The 23,931-nt window shown below is 49.2% G+C and overlaps 1 protein-coding gene across 2 annotated transcripts in view; it reads left to right on the top strand.

Moving 5' to 3' along the window:
- DAAM1 (dishevelled associated activator of morphogenesis 1) overlaps positions 1-23,931 on the top strand; it is a 94,945-nt gene that overhangs the window by 4,827 nt on the left and 66,187 nt on the right. For both annotated transcript variants that reach the window (XM_059474317.1, XM_059474315.1), the window contains exon 2: positions 14,673-14,771. The gene's annotated coding sequence lies outside the window, so the exon portion shown is untranslated. The remainder of the gene's footprint in view (positions 1-14,672; positions 14,772-23,931) is intronic.

Here is a 23,931-nt window from a genome sequence, read left to right as displayed (position 1 = left end):
TTCTTCCTTCTTCTTCTTGGGTTTGGGTGGCATTTTGTAATTGGGTGGAAAAGTCTGCATTGTGGGCTCTTGGGGATCAGTTATTGGGTTAAAAGGGAAATAAGGATAAAGGGAAATAATCAAGGTTCTTAATTGGATAGTTTAGCATTAAAAGATGTTGTAATGAAAGATTGTTGGCCATTTTTGCAGTGCTTTTCCAGTGTGCTGAGCCTGGTGCGGAGAGTGTGCAAAACTCTTGATAATAATAAACAAGAACCTGAAGACCAAAAAAATCCTCTGGGTCTTTCATTCCTGACAAAAGACCACTCCAGGAGGGTCTGCCCTGACAGGGGAACCCCTGGGAGGGCCCAGCCAGAGTCTCAGAAGTCAGGGAATCAGCAACAGGCACCCTGACACCAGCTAGCTGCTCACCATGCCAGTGCTGATGAGTGCTAATGTTGCGTTTCAAAGCAATGCTGCTCTTCAAAGCTCTTCTAACATTGCTCTTCAAACCTCTTCTCTTCCTGCAGTACCTGCCACTTGCTTGGATTTTTATTTTTGTGTTTGGAGCCTGCTTGCAGGCTGGGAGGAGGCGCAGCAGCGCCTGGTGGCGCGGTTGGTGAGAGCTGATGGCTGGAGACATCCTCTCCTCTCTTTCCCAACCCTGAGCTCCCGGCAGGGCCTGGCTGCTGGATGATTGAAGGATTATTTGCCGTGCCAGACAAGTGGCTTCATGTTTCCCTTCTGCATTCCTGGGGCTGAGCACTGCATAGCGATGTTGTGCTTTCAGCTACATGCTGCTCACCTGAATCATGGCTCCCTGCTGGAGCCTGGGCTCTCCCTGTCCAGGCTGCCCTGTCCCTGTCTCACCGAGTGCTTTATGGGAGGTAATGAAATGAGGTGTGCAGGGTGTGGTGGAGGAGCTGCAGGAGTGTCCAGCTCTGTCTGTGATCGTGCCTGTGCTCACCACACCTCCTGGAGGAATGGTTTTCGGAAGCTGAACCCAGTGACCCAATTACCGACCTCTGGGTTTGGGCTGCTGCCAGGAATTCTGCACTGAGGCTCCTCATCGCCTTTGTGCAGGCCCTGCATGGAAAGCAGCGGTGCCAGAGCTCAAAACAACTTGGCAACAGCCAGAGATGGTGAGATAAAGAGAGGGGAAGGACCCAGTTAATCCACCTGACCTGTGCCCATCCCTGGGGGAGCACAGTGGGGTCTCCTGGTGCTCCTTTCTCCCTGCTGCTCCTCTTTCTCATGGGGCTTTCATCCTGTTTCCCTGGCGATGGGCAGGGCTGCTGGCAGCTCCTGCCTTGGGGCAGCATGGCAGGAGGAAGCAATTCAGAGTTGTGCCATTCAGAGGCAGGCTCTGGGGGGTGGTGTGTGAAACACCAGCAGCTGGGCTCTGTACCAATATGCAAAACTGAGCTACGGAGCTTGGCAGCTTTTGGGGAAGCTCTGCAGGGTGTGGGTTCCTCCAATGCTTTGCAGGAGTGAGGATCGGCTTGTCTCAAATCTTAGTGAGCAGAGCATCCTCAGAGGTTTTTTGAGCGTTTGAGGGCAGATTGGCACCAAGCAGGGAAGTCCTCACACTGTTTTTGGGCAGGAACACAACTGTCCATACACTGAGGCTGCAGGGCAGGGCTGTGCTCTGCACCTGGGAGCCAGCTTTGCGCCACTTGGGCTGGGAGGGGATTTTAAAATTTTTAATTTAAAAATTAAATTTAATTTTAAAAAAATTATTTTAAATAAATTAATTTTATTTTAAAAGGAATTTATTTTATTTCATTACAATAAAAAAAAAACCTGGAGTATGAAAATGGGGGATGTAGAGGGGCATCGATCAGGGGTGGGATCTGCAGCCACTCAGGTCTGAGGTGTGAGAAGGAGAGTGCATTGTGTTACAGGGGGGTGTGGAAAGATGTTTTATGCTGCTCAGGTGATTTTCTAGCAGCTTGGTGCCTGTTACAGGCAAACTCTGTTGGCAGGCTTTCCTCCCAGCACTAAAAAGGAGAAGGAGGAGGATGGAGGAACAGTCCAGAGACCATTTCCCCCACCCTAAACAATCAGGATTGTTTGCTGTGGCATGGCCATGGAGGCAGCGCAGGAGGATGTTTTCTGTCTGTGATGTATTATGTGACATAGAGTTCAGTCCATGGTGCGTCTGCCTTGCTGCTGCTCCTGGGTGTTTTTCTTTTTTCCAGACCTTTCTGAGGTGGCTTTCTGGAGCTGCACATCCATCTAACTTTTACCTTGCCATGAGGTGATTTTATTTTTTTGGGTTGTTGTTTTTCCTTTTTTCTTTTTTTTTTTTTTTTTGTTTGTTTGTTTGGGGGTCTTTTGTGTGTTTTTTGGTGGGGTTTTGTGTAGTTTTTTGGTTTTTTTGAGTGCTTGTTCTTTGCTTGGCCTCAGCATCAACTTAATGAATGGTGCTTAGAGGAGCTGTGAACTCACCTCCCATCCTGGAGAGTCTGTGTCAGCTGTGCTCCGGTGCAGCTGTTTCCTTCAAGGATGCCTGTGTGGATGGGAGCCGCTGTAAATGTGTTTGTGCAAAGCTTTCCCTGCCGTGACTCCAGTCATCCTTCATGTTCCTGTTGTTTCGTGCTGCTGCTGCTCCTGGAAACCACAGCACCTTCTTGCCAGGGCTGAGGAGATGTGTCAGGGAAGGTGGGTGCCCTGTCGTGCCTGGCTTCCCCAGGAATCGCACGCCAAGGGCGCTCCATGGGCTGAGCTCTCCTTCCCTGTGCCCCCGAGGCACGAGGAGTGTCTTGGCTTGTGTGCCCAGTGCAGGGAAGAGAGGCTGCTCTGTGCCTCGGTGTCAGGACAAGCCTTTAGGCTGCCTGGTGTTTTCCAGCTGCCCTGTCTGGCTTGGCACCATTCCCCTGCATATCCCGTGCATTGCTTTCAGCTGCTGTGCTTCTGCAGGGGGACACTCGTGTGCCCAGCTTGGTGTTGGATTGAATCCTGCAACACAGGGAGAAAACAGCCCCACAGTGCTGCCTCCTTGGGTTTTCTTCTTCCACTGAGTCCTGTGAGCAAGCACAGGGCTCCTGCCATGCCCATCCCTGTCTCTAACTCCATGTAGGAGGCAGCAGGGTTAAGGCTGTTGGAGCTCTCCTGTTGTTCTGAGGTGCTGGGTGAGCGTCAGGCAGGAGAAAAGCTGAACTTGCAAATCTGTTCCTGGGCTGTCTGGTAAGTCATGCCAAGGACTGTTTGAACACAGCTAATCCCAGGTGCCTCTGGAGCAACCTTGTTTACAGTGCCAGCGCTTCAAATGGGTGTTCTGACAGAAACCTTACGCAAGCCATTTGCTTACCAAAGCTCTCCAGCTCTGGCAAATTGGTTTTCAGACCTCAGTGTGTCACCTCCTTGTCCCAGCATTTTGGAGACACCCTGCAAAGAGACTGGAACCTTTTTGGGAACCACCTGGATTCATTTACAAGCTCCATCTATTTTTCCATGGAGAGTGCTGCTGGCAAATTGCGTGTCAAGTAGCTGGTGGCTCTGGAGGCATGAGAAATCCCTGTCCATCACATGGAGCAGAAGGATGTTGAGGAAAGTTTTTGGAGCATGCTAAATATTGTAATCCCTACAGTCAGTTCTGCTTTTGGGGCTGAGGCTGGAATTGAGCCTTTATGCTCATTTTTTTCCCCATTTACTTATGTATTAAATGCTGCGCTTCCACTTAGCAGGTTCAGCAAAATTTGTCAGTTCTTAATTGATGCAGTGGTGGTCATAGCTGTGTTCAAACTGCAGTGATGTGTGACAGGCTGTGATTTGGGTTACCTAGTCATGAAATTGTGCCATTCCTTTAGCTGGCACACTAGGACTTAACCTTACATCCAGGCTTTTCAAGCCATTCTATAGCATGACAGCTTTCATCATGAGAAAAAGACAGTAAAGAGAGACTTTAGCCTCAAAATTCTCTGGATTGATTTCCAAAGGATTGCTTGTAGTTGCATCACAGGAAGCTGTGTTGGTTTTGCTCTGGGGATGAGGCTGAGCTAGGTGAGAGACGTGTGAGACAGTGGTGATGATGTGTTTCGCAGCTGTAGCTCAGTTGCCTCGTGTTCATGTTTTTATTTTACCTTTGCCTTGTGGTTTGGACTGTGTTTATCATTTTGAAAAGTCAAACAGACTGTGTCTTTGGGGTCTGGCATCCCCAGTATGCTGTGAGGTGTGGGATAATTAAGGAGGGACCCATCCCTTGGGGATGGCAAGACCCAGCTCCAGCTGTGGTAATGGGCTGTGACAGTGTGCTCTGAAATGTATGCCCTTACTCTGGGAAACTGACTGCAGGCAACACAGAGTGGGGGGAAAAAAGACCTGTGAAAAATGGGTGCTCATTTTTCCAGAGGGGAAAAAAGCCAAGGAAAACAAATCCAACAGTCGCCTTGTCAGATCTGTCACGGGAATGTCCTTATCCAGCCCCTGGGACGGGCTCAGTGCTGCTAATTACAGCTTGTCTCGCTGCTGAAAGGAAAAGTTTGAATCTGTTCGCCCCGAGTTTCCCACAGCAGCGTTTTGGGACAGCACCAACCCCATATCTCCATGCCTGGAAGCTCTTGTCCAGTGCCAGAGGCTGGGCTGCTGTTTGCACCAAGCCTTGGATTTGTGCTCACCCATTGTGACTGAAAACCTTGGAAAAACCCCTCTCTGCACTGTTCTGAACTCACCCTGCAGAGGTGCTCTGGAGCTCAGGGGACGTGTCTGTAAAGGTCCCAAGCACAGGACCCCCATCCTCTGTGGTGCTGGCCCTGTTTTTGGCTCTGTGCTGCCAGAGCATCCATTGCAGCTCAGCTCTCCCCTGGGTGCAGTGCTTCCCACCCAGCAGAACTGGCTGCCTTTCAGGAAAACAAACAGCCCTTCTCTCTCAGCTGGAGCTGGGAGTCCTGGGCTGCTGCACAGGGGGAGAAGGGTGTAACCAAAGGACCCTTTCATCACCTGCCTCTCTCTACCTGTGCTGCTGCTGCAGCTGCCCTGCAGTGCTGGGGCTGGGCTGTGTCTGGTTTGTAACACGCTGTGTTCAGGGAACAGCTTTATGTTCTTGGTTCTAAATTCTCTAAATTTTCCAGGAGGGGAAACCATCCCCAACCTTTCCATTTTGCACGTGGCTGTGTTTGTGTTGGGAGTGCAGCGGTACAGAAGCCTGTGAGATGTGAGCCCATGGGCACAGCAGCAGGGCAGCTCTCACCTGAGCCTGTGGGATGTGAGCCCATGGGCACAGCAGCAGGGCAGCTGTCACCTGAGCCTGTGGGATGTGAGCCCATGGGCAGAGCAGCAGGGCAGGCTCTCACCTGAGCTTGTGGGATGCTCAGTGCTTTCCCAGCAGCAGCTCCAGGTCATGCAGTGCCCAATACAGATGAGTGTTCTGTATTCAGCTTGCCAGTGCTGCTCTAACCCCAAGCTCATTAAAAGCCCACAGGACCGTGTCTTCCCCTTCCTCCTCCTGCTTCCTTCCCCCTCCCTTGGCTTTTCAACACCAGGCTTTGAATAAATCATCTAGGATGTGATCACACAGGAAATTCGCGAATTTAATTTTATTTTTTTTTACGGCCAAGTTCGGAAGTGAATTCAGCTCTCCAGGGTTTCAGTCCTGTGCTTTTTAATCACGAGGTTCCCCATCCTTTCCACTCTGTCACTTGTGACATGACGTCTCCTTGGCCGTGTAAGCTTTTCCCCTGCCCACAGAAACAATAGCTGCTGGAAATGCTCTTTAAGAATAGCTGGGGATTACCTGTGGAAAATGCAGATTTAATCTATGTTAGGTCTTTTTGTTGTTATTTTGTTTACTGCTTGGTTATCCTTTTCCTTCAGAGAAAAACAGAGGGCTTGTTCTTGTAGAATTCACCACTCGTGATGTGTTCCTAGCTGGAAGTAACACCCTCAAAATCCTGCATTCCTTTGTGCATCTTTGCTTTATTTTCTTTTTCTTTGTGGGTGGGAGCTTAGGGAGTATAATGGGCAGATTAGTAACTGTATTTGTGGAGTAACCCATCTTTGTGCAGGTCTGGCTGGAAACCAATTAAGCTTGTCTTGATCTCTAAATGAGATTTTTGTCCAATGCCTCTCCCAACCTCCTTCTGCATCCATTAATAGCAGGGTGGGATGGAAACAGCTGAATGAGTGGAGATGGAGTGTTGGATAAACACAGAGGCGTTGGCTGCAGGGAGGTTCCTGGGATGCGTGCGAGCTGCTGCCTCTTTGTGTGGTTGTTTTGTAGCTCTGCTTCTTGAAACCTGGGATTAGCAGGGTTGGACTGCAAGTGTGCAATCCCCTGTGGAAGCAGGAGTGGGGTTGGTGGCAAAAGCTGCTGGATAAAAAGGGAGCATCCCGTGGACTTCATTGCTGTGCTGGCCCCCATTGCTGTGACGTCCCTGGGGTGTGTTTGGGAGCTCCTTGTGACTCCCACCTGCAGGTCCCCCAGAGTGCCTTGGCTTGGGTGTATCTGCCTGGTCTTAAGTTGCTTTTTAGGCTGGAAAAACCGTGTGGCTTTCCAGGGGACACAGGACCTCGCCAGGCTGGGGGTGTTTGGTGCTGCTGTGATGAAAACCAGTCCGGGAACGGCGCTTCAGTGCGGTGTTTTTGAAGAGAGCTGATTAAGGAAAGATGCCTTTAATAAGCTGTGCCTTCAGGGAGCCCTTCTATCTCTGTCCCAGACTGTTTCTGCATCAAGATAAGCTTGCAGAGCAGCTGGATCTGTGCTCTGCTTTGGGAGGTGTAGGAGGGGGAAGGGCGCTGGGATTTCTTCTAGGTGTGAATGTTCATTATGATCACTTTTATTTGTAAAGTAGCTGCAGATAAGCCATGCACAGGTGATGCCTTCTTCTTCCCTGCATGCCTGGCTTCCCTGTCAGGGGACAAATGATGGCAAGAGTGATCTCAGGGAAAAGAAAAACACTGGGTGAACTTGCAGGGTGTAGCTGCTGCAGATGTGCTGCAACATGCTGCAGACCACCCTTGGAACTCTCCTAGGGACAGGAAAGCACAAAAAGCACAAACCAGCTTTCCCCTGCATGCCTAGAATTTTGCTCTCCGTCTCCCCACTCCCTAAATTCCAAAAGCTCTTGGTTTATTCATGGAAGTGTTGCTTTTTTTCTTCTCCCAGTGTAAAAGTGCCCAGTAAGAGATGTGGGATTAAAGACATGGAATGCTGTGCTGAAGCCCATGTGCCACATCAAGGAGGTCGTGCTGTGGACCTTGACATCAAGGCATGGCCAAACCCAGTCACTTTCTGTGCTGGGGAAATTTGGGAATCCTCAGTCCACAAAGATCTGGGTGTGTGGATGAAGCAAGTGTTCCATGAAGACTGCAAAAGCCTCAGAAAAATCTAAAACTGGGATGGCTGGAAGATGGTTTCAGTGCTTGGGTGGGAGTTATGAAGAGAGGAACTGGAAAAATCTCCAGGGCTGATGCTGTTTTGCTTTCTTGGGATGCTCTTGACTGAAAAGCTGCTGAGTTTTGATGCCAGTGAGACAGAAAAATACCTGGTGGCAGAGTGTCCCCCCGACTTCATCCTGCTGTCGTGGGGCTGAGGCAGTTTGGTGCACTGATCTGATGAGGCATGGCAGCCCTGCCCTGTGGAGATACCATCTCCTGGGAGGAAAATGTAAAAATAACCACGGCTTTGGCTGTGTCTTTGGGTTGCGTGAGAGCACAGCACAGGAGGTGGGGGATGAAATTATATCCATGGAAATGAGGCAGGAGAAATGAATCTTTTCCTGGGAGGCAGATCTGAGGGAAGGGTCCTGCAGATCATGAGGGAATTGTCCTTGTCCTCCTGTACTGTGCTGGGGTGCAGGGGACACACTGGAGCTGTGCTCTGGGGTGGTTTCAGGGGGTCCCCCAGGGTTCCCTGTCATCATCCTCATCCTCACTGTGGGCTGAAGGAGGTGCAGCCCCATGTGGGTTCCTGCACTCATCCCATGCCGTGGCTCCAGGCTCTAGACATATGACACAAACCCTTGGGAGAGACTCTGTGCTGCCCAAGGCTTTGGAAACCTGTTGGACCCATTCTTCCACCTCTTTGCTTTTCTGAGCTTTTGTGGAACAGGTCTGTTCCTCCATGGGGGACCACTGAAGTGTGGAGCTGGGAATAAATCCATGGGAGCTGCTGTGCATGGCAGACGGGAGCTCCTGGCGTAAACAGGCTCAGCTAATTGAATCTGTGGTGGACATGATCTCCTTTGTCTTGCAGTTGAGCTAAATATACCTTTGGGTTGTGGTTATGGAGGCTAACTCCCTTTTTGATTATGGAAATCACACTAACAAGGGATGCAGGTGGCTGCCTCCAGATGGAGCCAAGGGAAGAGCAGGATTGGGGCTGAAACTCTGCTTACCGGTATCTGGACCAGGGCCAAAGTGTGGGATGCTGGATGGGCATCTCTGTGAAGGGTTCCAGCTCCAGAGTTTCATGTGATGCAGGTTTTGGAAGCACAAGGAATTCCAGCATAGCCATAAGCTTTCCATTGTCTGACGGGTTTTGGAGTTTGGTGGCTGAGCTGCACCTGCCTGGGCATGGCTGGTGGCTTCAGGACAGAGAAAAGGTCCCTCTCCATCTTTGCATGATTCCCAGAAGCAGCAGTTCTGTATTTTTGGATGCAGATGAAAATAAAAAGCTGTTGGTCAGCTTGAGCAGCAATTGGGAGAAGTTTTAGTCTTGGAAGGCAAAAAGAAAATTAAAGGCCAGTGGTGAAATTTAATGTGTCAGTCCAAAGGTGCCACCTGGCAATGTGTGTTCCTGGGATTAGGCACACAATACACAAAAGCTGTGTGGTGGAGGATGCCATTCTGTCTTTGGGGTGCTCTGCCAGAGCTGCTGGGTGAGTTTTGGCTTTATCTCCTGAGGTTTGTCCTGTGTGACAGCATCTCAGACTCTTCTATGTGACAGCATCTCAGACTCTTCTGGTTTGGCCTTGAAAGACCAGAAGGTCACAACAACAGGTAAATTTGCTGCTGCATCTTCCCTGCCATGCTGGCCTCAAAGCCAGGAGTCACTTAATTTTTTCAGCCCTCAGTATTGCTTCAGAGGAGCCAGGAAAGCAGTTCAACAGCAGGAGAGCTTGAGTGAAATGTGGCTTCAGGCTCTCTAATACTGGCAATTTCTGAGTTAAATACCCAGTGTCAGCCATGCAAATGCCTTGTGCAGGTATTTGCTGCAGGCTGGCAAAGCTCTATTCCCCCATTTGCTGCCCTGGTGTGTAACCAGCTTATCTCTGAGCAGCTGGATTTAACCCTCTTATCCACCTCCGTGCCAGCCCTTCACACTCTGCTGCTCCTCCCTCCCAGGATGCCAGGAAAAGCCTGGATGGCTTCCATGGGAAATGGATGTTTGCCCTCCCTGGGATGATTACTTCTGTTATTTAAAAAGCAACAAAACAAAAAATGCACCAGCAAACTCTTGGATTGGTATAATTAGGCCAACTGATGTGTTTAAGTAAATTAGTTTCCTTTTAATTGAGAAAAATATATATAGTCTCATCATGGTTCCTAAAATAATGAGCTGCTGACCTGCTTTATCCCTGATTTGGCTTACAGATGGAGAGGAGAGGTAAATTATGATGGAAGCATAGAATGTCCTGATCTGGAAGGGACCCTTAAGGATCATTGAGTCCAAACTCTGGCCCTGCACAGGACATCCCAAGAATCACACCCTGTGCCTGAGAGTGTTGTCCAGATGTTCCTTGAGCTCTGTCAGGCTTGGTGCTGTAATCACTGCCCTGGGGAGCCTGTTCAGAGCCCAACCACCCTCTGGGGGAAGAACCTTTCCCTAATGTTCAGCCTAAACCTCCCCTGACACAACTTCATCCCATTCCCTCAGGTTCTGTCACAAAGAAGAGATTTGTGCCTGCCCCAAATTTTAGATAAAAGTGGAGGAAATCAGCTTCATCCTTGAAAAATAGTCTCCTTGTCTTCTGTGGCAGTGCCTGAGGCTGTTAGCTCAGGGAAGCAGAGACTTGCTGTCCAGGGGCAAGGCAGTTTGTCCTTTCCATCCTGGTGTCTGTGGAGCAGAGCAGCACTCCATGGTGGGACAAGGCAGTTTGTCTGTCCTGTCCTGGTGTCTGTGGAGCAGAGCAGCACTCCATGGTGGGACAAGGCAGTTTGTCTGTCCTGTCCTGGTGTCTCTGGAGCAGAGCAGCACTCTGTGATGGGGCAGTTTTGAGCTCAGAAAGGTGAGATCTCACCTCCCTGCCCTTTCAATAAGCCAGGAGGATGCTGGGGAGCCAGGAGCTGTGCCCTGGGGCTGGGAGGAGCCAAGGGACCACATCACACCTGAGATTGCAGAATAAAGTGCTGATGGCTGCCCCAAAGCCAGTGCACATGGGAATGGCACCCCCACAGCGGTGGGTTCAGTGATGTGATGTGATGAGACACGTTTATTTATCCAAATTCTGATCAGTGCCAAGGGAAAGGGGTGTGTTTGGGGGAAGGGGTGAGGCAGCCTGGCAGGGTGGAGGTGCCTGAGATCAGCAGGGACCACAAACACAGCTGTGTGTGCCTGTGTGCCCTGCTAGCTTCAGCTCATTGCTGCTGGGAGCCCCTGCCTCACACTGCTGCCAGACATGCTGTGCTGTTATTAATCTGCTGAGATAATTGTGGTTTTAGTGTTTCCAGCGGGGGAGTTCACAGGAGGCAGAGGCATTCCTGGAAGGTGGGTGCCATCCTGGAGGCATCCAGCAGCCTCCAGTGACTCAGCTGGTGCTCTGAGTGGTGCTGATTGTCAAAGCTGGGAGGTAACATGAAGAGGACAGGGAGCACAGGCAGTGATTTGGAGCTGTGGAGTAGCATTGTCACAGAATTCACAGAATCACTGGGTCACAGAACCACAGAATCACTGGTTTGGAAGAGACCTTCTGGACCATCGAGTCCAACCCATCCCCAACACCTCAACTCAACCCTGGCACCCAGTGCCACATCCAGGCTTTGTTAAACACACCCAGGGATGGGGACTCCACCACCTCCCTGGGCAGCCATGCCAGAACTTTATCACCCTTTCTGTAAAAGCTTTTTCTTAATATCCAACCTGTATTTCCCTTGGTGCAGCTTGAGTCTGTGTCCTTCTGTCAGTGATGCTTTTTGAGCCGTGATTAGCAAAAGAGGCAGTTTGGGAGCAGGGCTGCTGCTGAACCCATGGTGTAAAGGCAGTGCCTGACCCTGCTTTGGCTGATGAGTGTCCAGGGAAATGCTGCACGTGCATGAAATCTGGGGAAATGTTTTGTGCTGGGGAATGGGAATGCTCCTCTTGCCTTTTCATCAAGAATCTATAAAATGGCATCCAGCAGCTCTTCAGCCCATGCCTGGAAGCCAAAGCCAGGTGCATGCAGTCCTGAACAAGGCATGGGGACATCTGGATGTTTATTTATATTTGAGCTGCATTTGGCTACTGGAACAAACATTTGCAGAAAGTGGCCTTAACCTTGGCTCAGCGTCCTGAATGCAGAGCACAGGTAGCCCTGAAGGGAGTTTGAGCTTGGTGAAAGCACATTAAGCCATCAGTAGCAAGAAAAGCAGATAAGATCAGCAAGCTGCAGTGTTTGGGAGCCCCATCCTGTAGGAGAAATCACTTTCAGAGCAAACACTCCTAATGTTTGCTCACAGGGTTGGAGGAGGACAATGCACAAGAGATCCTAATGGATCTGTGCCACATCTCATGAGGGTGACAGTCCCCCTTCCCTGTCCCACAGTGAGCAGACCCCAGAGGAGTGGCTGGGGCAGTGTTTGGGAAGCTGTTGGGGGCAGCAGCCTCTGTGTCCCATCCCACCTGGTGGCTGCAGCCCTGTGTAAGCCAGCAGCAGGTGTGGATGGAGTTTCTGCAGCTGTGAAAATGATGTCAAGCAGTTTTTTTCTTGCAAAAATCACCCATTGGTTCTGCATGCTGTGGGGCAGAGAGGTGGGGACCAGGTGAGATGTGACACAGATCTGCACTGGCCCCTGTGTTGCACTCTGCCAGGCCCCCAAAAAATGTAAGAATGTCTGAAATGTAAGAAATGTCTGCTCTGAAAAAGTGATTTCTGCTGGAATGTGTGACTGAAAGGGCTGCAGTGCAGCCTCTCACTGCTGAGGAGAGTCCTGCTTTTGTCTTGTCCCGTTGATCTGAATGAAGTGATGTATAAGGACGTTTTCCATGAATCAATAAATCCATGCTTGCTGCTGTGCCTGGGAGGTTTAATTTGCTCTAGATACTGCACGGAGTATCTCTGTCCTGAATTGCACTGCCAAGTTCTGCTCTTTGGGAGAGGATGAGGATACAGCTGGATCCTCTGGGAACATGCTGCCAGCATCTGATGGTGCCTGAGCCCTGTTAATTATTGTGCACCTCGTGGGGTGGGCTGGAGAGTTCAGGCAGGGGTAAAAGCAATGGTTTCCCTGTGTGTGGAGTTTGAGGGCTTAGTCCATTGTGCCAACCATTTCCTGACGTTACAGATCTTGGGGAAATTGAAGCCAATAAAAAACAGGGAGGGCTGGGATCATTCCCCTTTGAAGAGACCACAGTGCAGAAATCTGGGTTACAGGTAGGTTTTCCTTCCACATCTCTGAGCGATGCTTCCTCTCAAGAAGAATTGAAAAATTCCCATTGCTCTGCACCACCTCCCCTCCCAAAAGCTGCTTTTATGAGCCCCTCGGAAGCAATGCACATGTGTTTGCAAAGCCTGCCACTGGATCTGCCTGGGAAAAGAGGGTTCAGAAACACATTGAGAAGTCTGAGGTACCCCCAACTCCCCCCAGTCCTTAGCTTGTTTCCCTTGCTTTATCTGAGCACTGTGGTCATGGATGGATGAGGGGACCTTGCTTTCTGCTGTGCACTGGGGTTTGGGGTTGTTCCTGACCTATTCCTGTGCACAATGGGTGTTTTGAAAGCCTCTGAACTGGTGGGGCACAGACTGGCTCAGCTGTCCCTGTGAGCACCTGGATCCCACCCCACCTCTCATCCTGCTCCACCTGCCTGGCTGAGCCCCCGGGGACCCCTCCACTTCTCCTCCAGAGCAGCACTGAAACCATTTTACATCTCTTGGAGGTCAGAGCTCAAGCTGGAGAACTCAGAAACGTTCCCAGAGCCAAAACACGCCGTGGCAAGCGGGTGTGTGCCTGCTCTCTGCTTCTCATTTCCTCCTGCGCTGCGAGAGCACTGCAGCTGCACATGGGGTTTCAGCAGGGTGTCCCCTCTTTTGTTCCTATACATCAGAAAAGTCTGTGCATGTGTTAATATTTAAAAACAATATGTATATATTTCAGCATGGCCGTTTGTGGCCATGGGCTCCTCAGTACTGGTCTGGTTGGACAAAGGAGGGATGAATTTCACAGCTGCCTACCTGTTGCACTGGCAGCTGTGTGATGGTCCTGATGGTTCTTGCACTTGGAAATAACAGGGAGTGATCCCAAACCTGCTCAGACCCAGCTAGGAAGGCTCCTTTAGAAGTGAGCAGGCTTTGGGGTAAGTCTGGCAGCACCAGTGGAGAGGCTCCATTGCTGTGATTTGTGTCACACAGCCTGGGCACGTGTGCCCATCTTGCATCTTCCATGCCCTCTTTCCCACATGCTTGCTGGTGTGTTGGAAAGAAGCAGATGCAGCTTCTGGGGCTTCTTGTTGGGCTTGTTGCACATCCCCTGGGACAGCAAACACAAGGTCAAACAATGGAGCAGCCATAGAATGTTGTCATTTTAAATAATTGCCATAATGGCTTCTCCTCCCTTTCTTCCACCCCTTCCCCATCACCATGTCCTTCCCCACCCATAACCTGGGGGCTGCCTGGATCTCCTCAGGATTTATGTTAAAAGGGAAGTGTTTTGTGCATAATTAAAGCATCCTATTGCTGGATGGAAATGGGATTTGGTGCTTACCACTGTGACTCTTTCTCATGCATGAGGGTGAACTGATTGATTGCTGAGGTTTGAGATTAAATATTCCCCTGAGCTCCACTGGCATTTAGTGTGCTGGGGAGGGGTGGAGGGGAATTCTGGTTTTCCTCCAAGGCAAGGAGAGCACGGGAATGTCTGCTGAGCACATCCCCTCGTCCTGGTTTGCAGCATTGACTGTAACAGGCTCCTGGCACGGCTGCCTTGAGCACCAACAAAGCAGGTGCCTTTCTCCATATCCACACTGGTGGATGGGCTGCTGGTGGGCTTTGCAGGTTCCTCTCAGTGCTGCATTGAGCATCCCATTGCATCCTGCTCATTCCTGGTGACTCAGCTGCCTCCCCACCTGCCCACACCTAGCAGTGGGGCAGACCCGCTGTCCCCACCTTTCTCCTTCAGAGTGCACCTTATTTGTTTATTTTCCTGAACTTCTTTTCATCCCCAAAGCCCTCTGTGTTTGGTTTCGATGGGAAAGGAGGAGAAACCCCCACACTCCTCTCCTGGAGTGCATGGTGGGTTGGAGACGCCGCCTTCCCCCTTCCCTTGAAGTCTAATTTTAGCTGAAGGCGTCGGGATCCCTCCAGGGTATGGCAGAGATTTCCTATCAGCTGCCTAGACCTTAAGAAACAAAACACATAAACAAACACAGCACAGAAGCACTTGAGGTTTATTTGGGTGAATTCTTTCAAAAAAAGGGTGTGACTTTTTTTTTTTTTTTTTTTTTTTTTTTTACGAGCAGCGCACGCTGGCTTTGTTCTGCTGCAGTCGGGTATTTCAGGTCTTCCAAGATTTAATCAGAATAATTAGTTACTGTCTGTTTGTACCTTCTGTTTCTGTTGCAGGGTTACCAAAGGGTGTATTTATCTCCCAGAGGGCTGCCTAAGTGTGGCTTAATCATTAAAGCATCCGATTTCCTCCAAGTTATCTGCCATGAGGCTTATGTAAGTAAACAAATAAATAAATAAACGAAAGCAGGGAGGGTGGGGATGGTGTTGGTGGATTCAGCTTGGGGGAGGGTTGTACGGATTTTTCCTGATTGTCACGGGTTTAATTGTGAGCTGCCTGTGGTGGTTCCCAGCCCGTCATGTGGGGATCAGAGGACTGAGTGTTTGGGCTGGCACTGAACACCCAGCCAGTTTAATGAGGCTGCTCCCAGCCAAGCCTTGACCCCACTAAACTGGCAGGAGCTGTGTTGCTCCCTGTCATTTCAGGAGCAGGGGGGGAAAAAATAGACCTTACAGGAATGAAAGGCTTTTGCTTTCACTCGTACAGTTATGGCTTTGACTCCTTAACCCACTGGTATCCCTTATAAAAATCACAGCTCTGTGTGGAAATAAGTCACCACTGTAAGTTTGGCAGGATTGGGAATTAGCTGTTTTTCAGCCTGTTTGCCATGTTTGGATTGGGAAGGGGGGCTGTTAATGCACACATTTCCCATCTCTAGCACAGGAGATGAGAAAGGCTCAGGAGGTCATTGCAGAGGAGGGTGAGATGGCTGGGGAGCCTCACAGAGAGAGCTGTGAGGTGCTGAACCAGCCCTGGTTTGTGCCTGGAACCTGAGTGGATTGTGGGATATTTTCTCTTCAGTGTTTGTCACCAAGAGCACATGAGTGGCCCTGTTCTGATGGCAGTGTGGGGCTGAACAATTTGCTTTCTTCTGTTTGCTTTCTCTTTCTGCCTGAGCTGGTGTGGTAGAAGTTGGATTCTGAGGTGCTGCCTTGTCAGCTGCCTTTGCTGCCTCATTTATTATGTCCCCTGTGCAAACCCTGGGAGTGAGGGTTTGGGGTGCATGCTGCTTCCCTGATGGATTTAGATACTTTTGAATCCAGAAACAGCCTTTGCCATCAGTTTCTCTGCTTCCCTGTGTGAGAGGAGCATAAATTTTTGAGGTTGGTAGCTTTGTGTTAGCCTTTCCTAGAGATACAGGTGTGCAGCTGGGCTTTGTTCTTCCTGGGAGAAGCTCATGAAAGGGAAGGGGCCTGGAGGGGACAAGGTGGGACCAAAGGGATCTGCAGGGCTTTGGTGGCTTCAGGGAGAATTGTTTGTGTGCAGGTTGAGGTTGAAGTCCATCTTCTCTCTGCGTTTGTTGAGAAGAGTAGAGACGAGTGATGGGGCATGAGTTGGACTCTGTTGTGGCAGAGCTGAAGCTGGGCATGATCCCACATCCTGCCCCAGCTTCAGAGTGACAATTTGGAGAGACAGACCCCCTGGTAAATCCCCTGTCCCCTCTGGGAGTGATGTGAGGCTGTCACAGCCAGCAGCGCATTGCTGGTGCCCTTTGCTCTGTCTGCTCCGGTGTGTGTGGAGTGGGAAAAGTCCTGCTTGATGGAAATACTCCTAAGAAAGCCTGTCAGCCTGATTTGTTCCTTGATGTTTGCCCAGCTGGAAAGCTGGTGGCAGCTCAGACAACACCTCCTGAAGCACTGGGAGTGTGTGATGTGCAGCACAGCCAGTGCTGCTGCCTGGCACAGGGAGGGCTGCTGGAGGGCTGGCAGGTCTCTAATCCCCATCCCACCCGTGTGTCCCTGCCTGTTTCACTGGGCCTTTCACAGATCTGCTGGGTTTGGGCACAGGGAGAGCTGGGGAGGAGGAGCAGAGCTGGTGGAAGCATGGAGGGGAAGGGAGATGATAGAGGATGGAGAGGATGCTGGGAGGAAGAGGAGATGATGTGGCTCATTTGCCTGATGCTTTGGAAGTTGCTTAGCTAAATTAAGTGCTCACTAGGGAGCCTCATTTGGATTTTAAATAGCTTTGGAGCATGCTATTTAAATGAATGCTCTGTGTTGCTCTCTTCTTCCTGCAGTGTCAGCCACCTCCTGTCTCCTTCTCTGAAGAATATCCCCAAAAGTCTACCTTAGCATATGGGAAAGCTTGGTGGTCATCTGCTTTCATAAAGCTTTTCAAAGTTCTCTCCAAGCTCCTCATCATTCCAGACCATCCATCCTTTGGTTTTTTCTTCCAGTCTGGACACTGTGAGCTTTGGTGATTTGGACTGACCACAGGTTCCCTCTCCCACAGAGGCCACAGCATGACAGGAACTCTGTGCTCATCACACAGCACCAGCTGCTCTGGGATGAGCTCACTGGTCTTCCACCATCCCACTTAAAGCAGAAGTTGATGCCTCTTTGGCTTTCCTGTTCTTTTGCAGGACTGTGTATTTTTTCTTTCCTTTCAGCCAGCTGAAAACCTGCTCCAAGAGCCTGGAGAATGATTTTGAGTACCTTATTTCCCTGGTTGTACCTTGGTGCAGAGCTGGATGTTATTTGTGCACTTGATCATCCTGCTACTTGGTAAAGGAAATTCCTAGTAAAGGAAATTCCTTAGTTTTATGTAATTTCTGTAGAAAATGGAAGTATCTCAAGATATTTATTTTTCTTTTGTCTCCAGTGTAACACACTCAGTGATGGAGGGTGCCAAAGGCAGGATGGGGATGCAAACCATGTTTGGTCTCCAAAAAACTGTCTCAGTCAAGGATGGGGAATATTCCCCACACCAGAGCCATCCTGGGGGGTTCAGCTGTGCCCCCCATGCAAGGAGATGGTGGCCACCAGGTGCCACTGAGGTGTCCCCAGCCATGGGGCTGCCTGCCTGCTCTGCCCCTCCACCATGTGCCCACCAGCCACTCCCAGCTGTGGTGGGGGAAGCTTTGGGAGGAGCACACCCCGTTTTCCTCATAAAACTCCAAACAAGAGGCTTGGCCTGGTTTAGATTTTAAAAATAGCTTGCACATTTGGAAGCTAAAGTTTCAGAAGGGCTCTGGACGGGATGGTGGCTTTGATCGTGACAGTCCGAGATCAAGGCAGGGCTTTTTGGGTTTGCTGCATCAGCTGGAAAATATATTGTAGTGTCTAGACTTTATCATCCTCAAGAAAGGCTCTTTTTTTTTTTTTTCCTACTCTACAAAAGCCCATGTGCAGTTGGTAGGAGGGGCTCTGATTGTGCCCAGGAGCATGTTGGAAGAGGTGGGGATGAGCTTTGGGCTTTGGAGGACTCAGACCCTGCTTTGCAGGCGCTGCTGTTTCTGATGGAAGTTTGGGATGTCAGCAGTGGGATGAGGATGGGCACCAGCTGTGTGCCAGAAGGGTCAGTCCCTGCAGCTGAGCCCTGCTGACACCTCAGTGCTCATCCTCTGGCTGCTGTGCCTGTGGTCAGCTGCTCAGACCAGCATCTCCCACAACTGTCTGAGTTTTCTCTGTGTAAATAACCATAAACATCCACCTTTGATGGTGTGTGGACAGAACTTCAGCATTTTTAGCTTGAGTGTAGAAAATTTCCTCTCCTTACCATTCCATAAGTAGGTTCTCAAGTTTTTTTTTTTTTTTTTTTTTTTATTATTTTACTGAATTCTTTTATTATTTACATATTTTTGTAATTCCAAAAGAGAGGCAGGGAAGGATCTTCCTAATTTGCTTGGAATAAACTCAAAAGCCTGCTGAGAAGGTGAGGACATCTGGCCACATGTATTTATAGAACCATTAAAGTTGGATAAGCCCTCCCAAGATCATTGAGTCCAGTCTTTGATCAAACACCACCTTGTCAACCAAACCACAGCACTGAGTGCCACATGCTGTTGTTCCTTGAACACCTCCAGGGATGGTGGCTCCACCACCGCCCTGGGCGCTCTGTCCCAATGCTTAACAACCCTTTCAGTGAAGAAATTCCTCCTGAGGTCCAACCTGAACCTCTCCTGACACAGCTTCAGGCCATGTCCTTTTGTCCTGTCCCTGTTCCCTGGGAGCTGAGCCTGACCCCAACCTGGCTATACCCTCCTGTCAGGGAGTTAGAGTGAGAAGGTCCCCACTGAGCCTCTTGTTCTCCAGGCTGAGCCCTCACAGCTGATCCTCATCAGACTTGTTCTCCAGACCTCTCTCCATCTCCTTTCCCTTCTCTGGACACCTTGATGTCCTTCTTGTTGTGAGGGGCCCAGAACTGGACGCAGCACTTGAGCTGTGGCCTCAGCAGTGCTCAGTACAGAGAGACTGACTCCTCCTGAAAGCCCACACAGCTCCTCTGGCACACTGGAGTATGCCCTGTGGAAGAAGCAGAGGCAGTTTTCCTTTGAAACTCTGTGTTTTGTGTGCAGGGCTCTGGGGTGTGTTTTGGCAGGTGTGTCATTGGCAAAGTCACCCCCAGCCATTTCCTTGGTGTCTCTGCTGCAGCACACCATGATGCCAGGCTCAATGCCCCAGGCTTTGGAGGGGTTGCAGCCTGGTTATGAAAGCTTCATCTGGAAGCTTTGGGGAACATTTGGAAATGTTTTGGAAAACATTTGGATCGAGGATGCCTTAGCTCTGTGCTTGGTTGTTTTACTTTGATTTGTCCTTGAGCGAGAAAAGTGCTGCAGGGTTTCTGGTTTTTTTCTTTCCACCAGTTTTTCTTTTAGACAAACTTATTTTCAGGGATAAATCAGAGCAAATGCCAGTGTGAAAATAGTTTGTGGTGTAAAATGGCACTAAAATCGTGCTGGAAGGGATCTTGAGAGGTTACCTTGTCCCCAAGGGTAGCTGAATACGCTCATTGGTCTGGAAAGTGAATGTCTTTGCTGGGAGTTGTTTTGTCATAAATTTTCTCAGGAGCAGAGGCAAAAATCTACCAAATAATGCTGTCAGAATGTGTGCACGAGTCTTCCTCATTTTATTCAAATAATTTGCTGAATAAGTGTTGAAAATTAATGCTGGGTTTGTTCCCAGAGCTATTCAAAGTAATATTCCAGGGTAACCTTTTCCACCTTGGCATTTGCCAATATACTGAAACCATTATGGATGAATTGCAGTTACCCACAGTCTGTATTTGACATGGAGCCATCCCTATTTTGCCCCATTTTTGGGACAGCAAGTCCCCAGAAGGCCCACTGGGATGAAGAGCAGGTTTTTCTTTGTTTCTTGTGAATTAGTTGTGACTTTTCAGTTTTCCAGGTGGTCCCCAGTCCTGTGGAAATCCACAGCAGCCTCTCCCCTTGACATCTGCAGGCTTAGATAAAGTTGTCAGATCCTGGGCAAGGATCACCAGAAATCCTCATCTGCTTTGAGATTGAGCCAAGTGATGACTTTCAGTTAATTTCAGTTAATTTCTCCTTCATCTTCCTCTGTCCCAGCTTTGTGTCTTGAACTAAATCAAAAAAAACCATACCCAAGAGCTCTTCTTTAATGCCCCCACCTTTTAAAGGTGCTGCAGAGCTCCATGGGGTTTTTCACCTTGCTTTCAGCTCCCCACTTCAGTGATGGAAGGTTCTGAAGGAGGTTCACCTGCAGCCAGCTGGATGCAGGCTTGTTCTCCATCCAGCATTGTGTTGGTGTTGCAATCCACACAGCCCAGATGGAGACTGGTTTTCCTTCACCTGGTCCTTTTCCCAACCAGTTTCCAGTAGGTGATAGGGGAATTCACCCATTTCTGGCTGTGGGGAAGGCTTGGCAAGCCCCCCTTGGCCCATCTGCACATTCACAGTGAGGATGACTGGCATCGGCGTTATTGTTTGGCCAAGTGTATGCAGGGATATCACAGCTTAGATTTGTTACAGATGGGTTTCTGGATATAGTCTGAGGCATTCTGCCAGCCAGTTTTATATCTGTGTAAAAGTGATTGGCATCTCTATAAATAAAGCTGCTGTGGGATTATAAATCTAAATATACTTATTCATTAAATTATTTTTACATTTCCACTGGGTTGTCATTGTGGCTTATCACAGGCAAGCCATGCTCTCTGCCTGAGTGTTATCCACAGCTCCAGCAATGCAGCTTCTGAGGCTTAGAGATATTTTTTGACTTGTGTGTGAGCTATCCATGAGTCTCTGTGCCATGGATCTCTTCACTTGGACTTCCTCAGAGTCATCACTGGGAATGACCCTGTCCTGGACACTTCTGTAAATGGCTGTAAATACAGGAATGTGAGTTTTTCTTTCTTGCTTCAGAAGTGAGCATGACTTTGCTGGGCTATTTAGTACCTGTGACCTGGTAAATGCTGTTTGCCTGGCTCCTTTGGTGCTGGGCATGGCTCCTCCGTAAGATCCTCCATCTGTGTCCTCAGGCAAGGAGTCTCACAAATTTTCCTCCTCCTGTGCCCCAGGCCAGGCTGGATGGAAACAGGGCTCTGTCCACCTGGTTTAACCATCCCTGCTGGTTGTTTTGGCTACAGGAGCAAGGAAAAATGTCCCCCAGACCAGTTCCAGGTGCAGCTGTGAGCTGGGGAGGGGCTGGAGGGAGAGCAGCAATGCAGGCTCTGGTAAATCTGGCTTGGTCTTTGAGCAGGCTGATGAGAAAGAACACTTGAGAGCTGCAGCCTCCTGTTTCTCTGGGTATTTTTTCCCTTCTCTTTTCAAAGTATTTGATTATTAATTCAGTAAATGATGAAGCACAGAGAAACGTGTGCCTGCGTGGCAGAATATCAGCTGCCTCACTCTGCTTGGTAATAACATTCATTGTTGAAAGTTAACCCATGATTTTTCTAATTTCCTAATGAAGGGAAGCTTTAAAGTCAGTCTGTCCATCTGATCCTCCTTCCATCACTGACAATTCACTAAGTCCATCGTCTGGTCTTGTCCTTTCTTTCAGTTTGGTTTTTCATCTCAAATTTGTGGGGCTGCTGCAATTTTGGTCAAAACAGCCATCAAGTTAGAAGGGTGTTAGGGAGGTTTTTTATTAAGGGACGCAATGAAACCTCAGCCTGTACTAGACACCAGGGAACACACATAAATGTTATGAACATCCCAGCCATAAAGAGTGCTTTAGTTGGATTTGCCATGTTATGAGACAGCAGAGAGCCCACGCTGCAGGTCCCTGTGCAGACATGTAGGTGTTACCAGGGGGGATGTTCACCTCAGTGAATTCCCTGGTGTCTAATAAGTGTGAGTTCATCCTGCTGCCTCACTCTAAAAGTGGCTTGTGTTGCTGAGAGTCACAAAAGGAAATATTTCCATTCATGCTGGTATTTCTAGTGCTGCTCACCCCACTAAATGTAGTTTTGGTAGCATAACAGGGTCAGCACTGTCTTGTAGGGTCTTCAGAAACTGGGAGCAGCATTTGCATGTGCGACCGTGTTCACGGGGGTTTTAGGATGAGGGAAGAGGTGAGGATCTGACTCCATGTTTCAGGAGGCTTGATTTATTGTTTTATGATATATAGATTATATTAAAACTATACTAAAAGAATAGAAGAAAGGATTTCATCAGAAGGCTGGCTAAGAATAGAATAGGAAGAATGATAACAAAGGTTTGTGGCTCAGGCTCTCTGTCCAAACCAGCTCACTGTGATTGGCCATTAATTAAAAACAACTAACATAGGCTAATCAAAGATCCACCTGTTGCATTCCACAGCAGCAGATAATCAATGTTTACATTTTGTTCCTGAGGCCTCTCAGCTTCTCAGGAGGAAAAATCCTAAAAAAAAAAGATTTTTCATAAAAGATGTCTGTGACATGGTGCTGCTGTATGTGGGTCCTGTGTGGGTGTGGGATCATTTCATCACCTTGTCTCAGGGAGAAGGGAGAGACCCTGGAAGCAAAGAGCAGCCACCAGCACTTCCCTGCAGGGCTGTGATGGGGTGCAAACAGGATCTGACATTCAGTGTGTTCTTGGTGAGCTGCCAAATGTTTGCATATCAGCCTGGCTTTTACTGGTAGGTGTCAATGCTTCTTTCCAGGCCTGGTTTTCACCAACACCCGAATTCTTTGCAGTGTTGGGGTTTGGTTTTTTTCTTTTCCTCTTTGTTTCCTCTTTTCTTTCTCCATTCAGTGCCTTGGTAAGAACACAGCTGAAGTGCTGGGAGCCCAAAGGAAACCTGTCTATTACACATGACCCGATTAGAAGCCATGGTAATAAGCATTTGAATCTAAAGCTAGATTAGGCAGGGAGCAGTCTGGGGCTGGATTTGCATAGCACACATTCCTTTTCTCTTTTTCCATAGGACGTGTTGGTAAATCTCCTGAAAGTGAATTTAGAAAGGCTGGCATGTGTCAAGTGCTCCTGTTGATGCATGGGTTGTTCTTCTCACTAAGCTGGGAAAAAAATGCCTGTGATTGCCTGGAAGATGCCTTTTCTCCTCTCTGCCTGCTCTCACAGCTCATGTTGCAGCCCATGGGGATGGGTAGCTCTTGCCAGCTCCACAAATCTGCATTTTGAGGGCATTGGGAAAGTTTTTGCCTGGAGAGGCAATTATTTCAGGGTGCTTTCTCTCTTCCTGTGACAACTCTGGCAGTAGTGGAGTGAATCTGGAATTTTCAGGTACCTAAATCCAATTTGCAGCTTCTTCAGGCTTTCACTTCCATGTTACTGGTCTTGTGCTGGAAAATGCTGCAAAGATTTGTTATCCAAAAGCCATTTAATTTCCTTCCCCTGTGGCCAGTCAGAAGATTGTGGATGATCTGAGGGTCAGTTATGTCATTGCCCTGTGTTTAGGCCATCCAGTGATAGTTTAGGACAAAGGGGGAAAATTGTTTTTCAATGTTTAGGGCAGTGTCTGGGCAGCAAATCTGCAGGCTGTGTGTTCTGGGAGAGGGTTTGAAATGGAATCATGGGTTTCAGTCCCATGATTTTTTGGGCCCCACTTTGTTATCCATGGTGTTGTCTGGGCTGTGTTGGAAGACCTGACATTCTGGTGAAGGCAGAGCTGCCCCCCTGAGTGGCCTCTATCAGCCAATTCCATTGCCATTTTTGCTGATAGAGGTGTTCCCAGAGCTGCTGAAGGAATGGGAGAATGTTTCAGGGTGTTGGGGATGAATTCCCTCACTGGAATTCCCTCGCCTGGTGTCAGTCAAATGCATTGCCCTGAAACCATGACAGGAGGGAGTTTTGAAGGAATGCCACCAGTCACTGATCACCTGAAGCCTTTCCCAGGTGTGGAGAGCTCTGCAGGACCCTCCATGCCCCGGACTCATCTCTTTAAAGTGTGAAGTTCTCATGGGTTTGCCTTGTGGGTGAACCCAGACTGGTGTTGATGGGTTCAAATGCCGTCACTCCAAGATTTAAATGCTGAGCATGACTCCAGCTGCTCTGGAATAAATAAATAAATAAATAAATACCCCTCTAGATAGTGACCCCCCCTTTGGTCACTTGGGGTCATCTGTCCTGGCTGTGTCCCCTCCCAGCTCCTGGGGCACCCCCAGCCTCCT

The sequence above is a fragment of the Ammospiza nelsoni genome, chromosome 6, assembly GCF_027579445.1.
Source record: "Ammospiza nelsoni isolate bAmmNel1 chromosome 6, bAmmNel1.pri, whole genome shotgun sequence".
In the NCBI taxonomy this organism is placed as follows: domain Eukaryota; kingdom Metazoa; phylum Chordata; class Aves; order Passeriformes; family Passerellidae; genus Ammospiza; species Ammospiza nelsoni.
The sequence above is the reverse complement of the archived record's forward strand: the minus strand, read 5'-3'. Positions and strand labels throughout refer to the sequence as shown.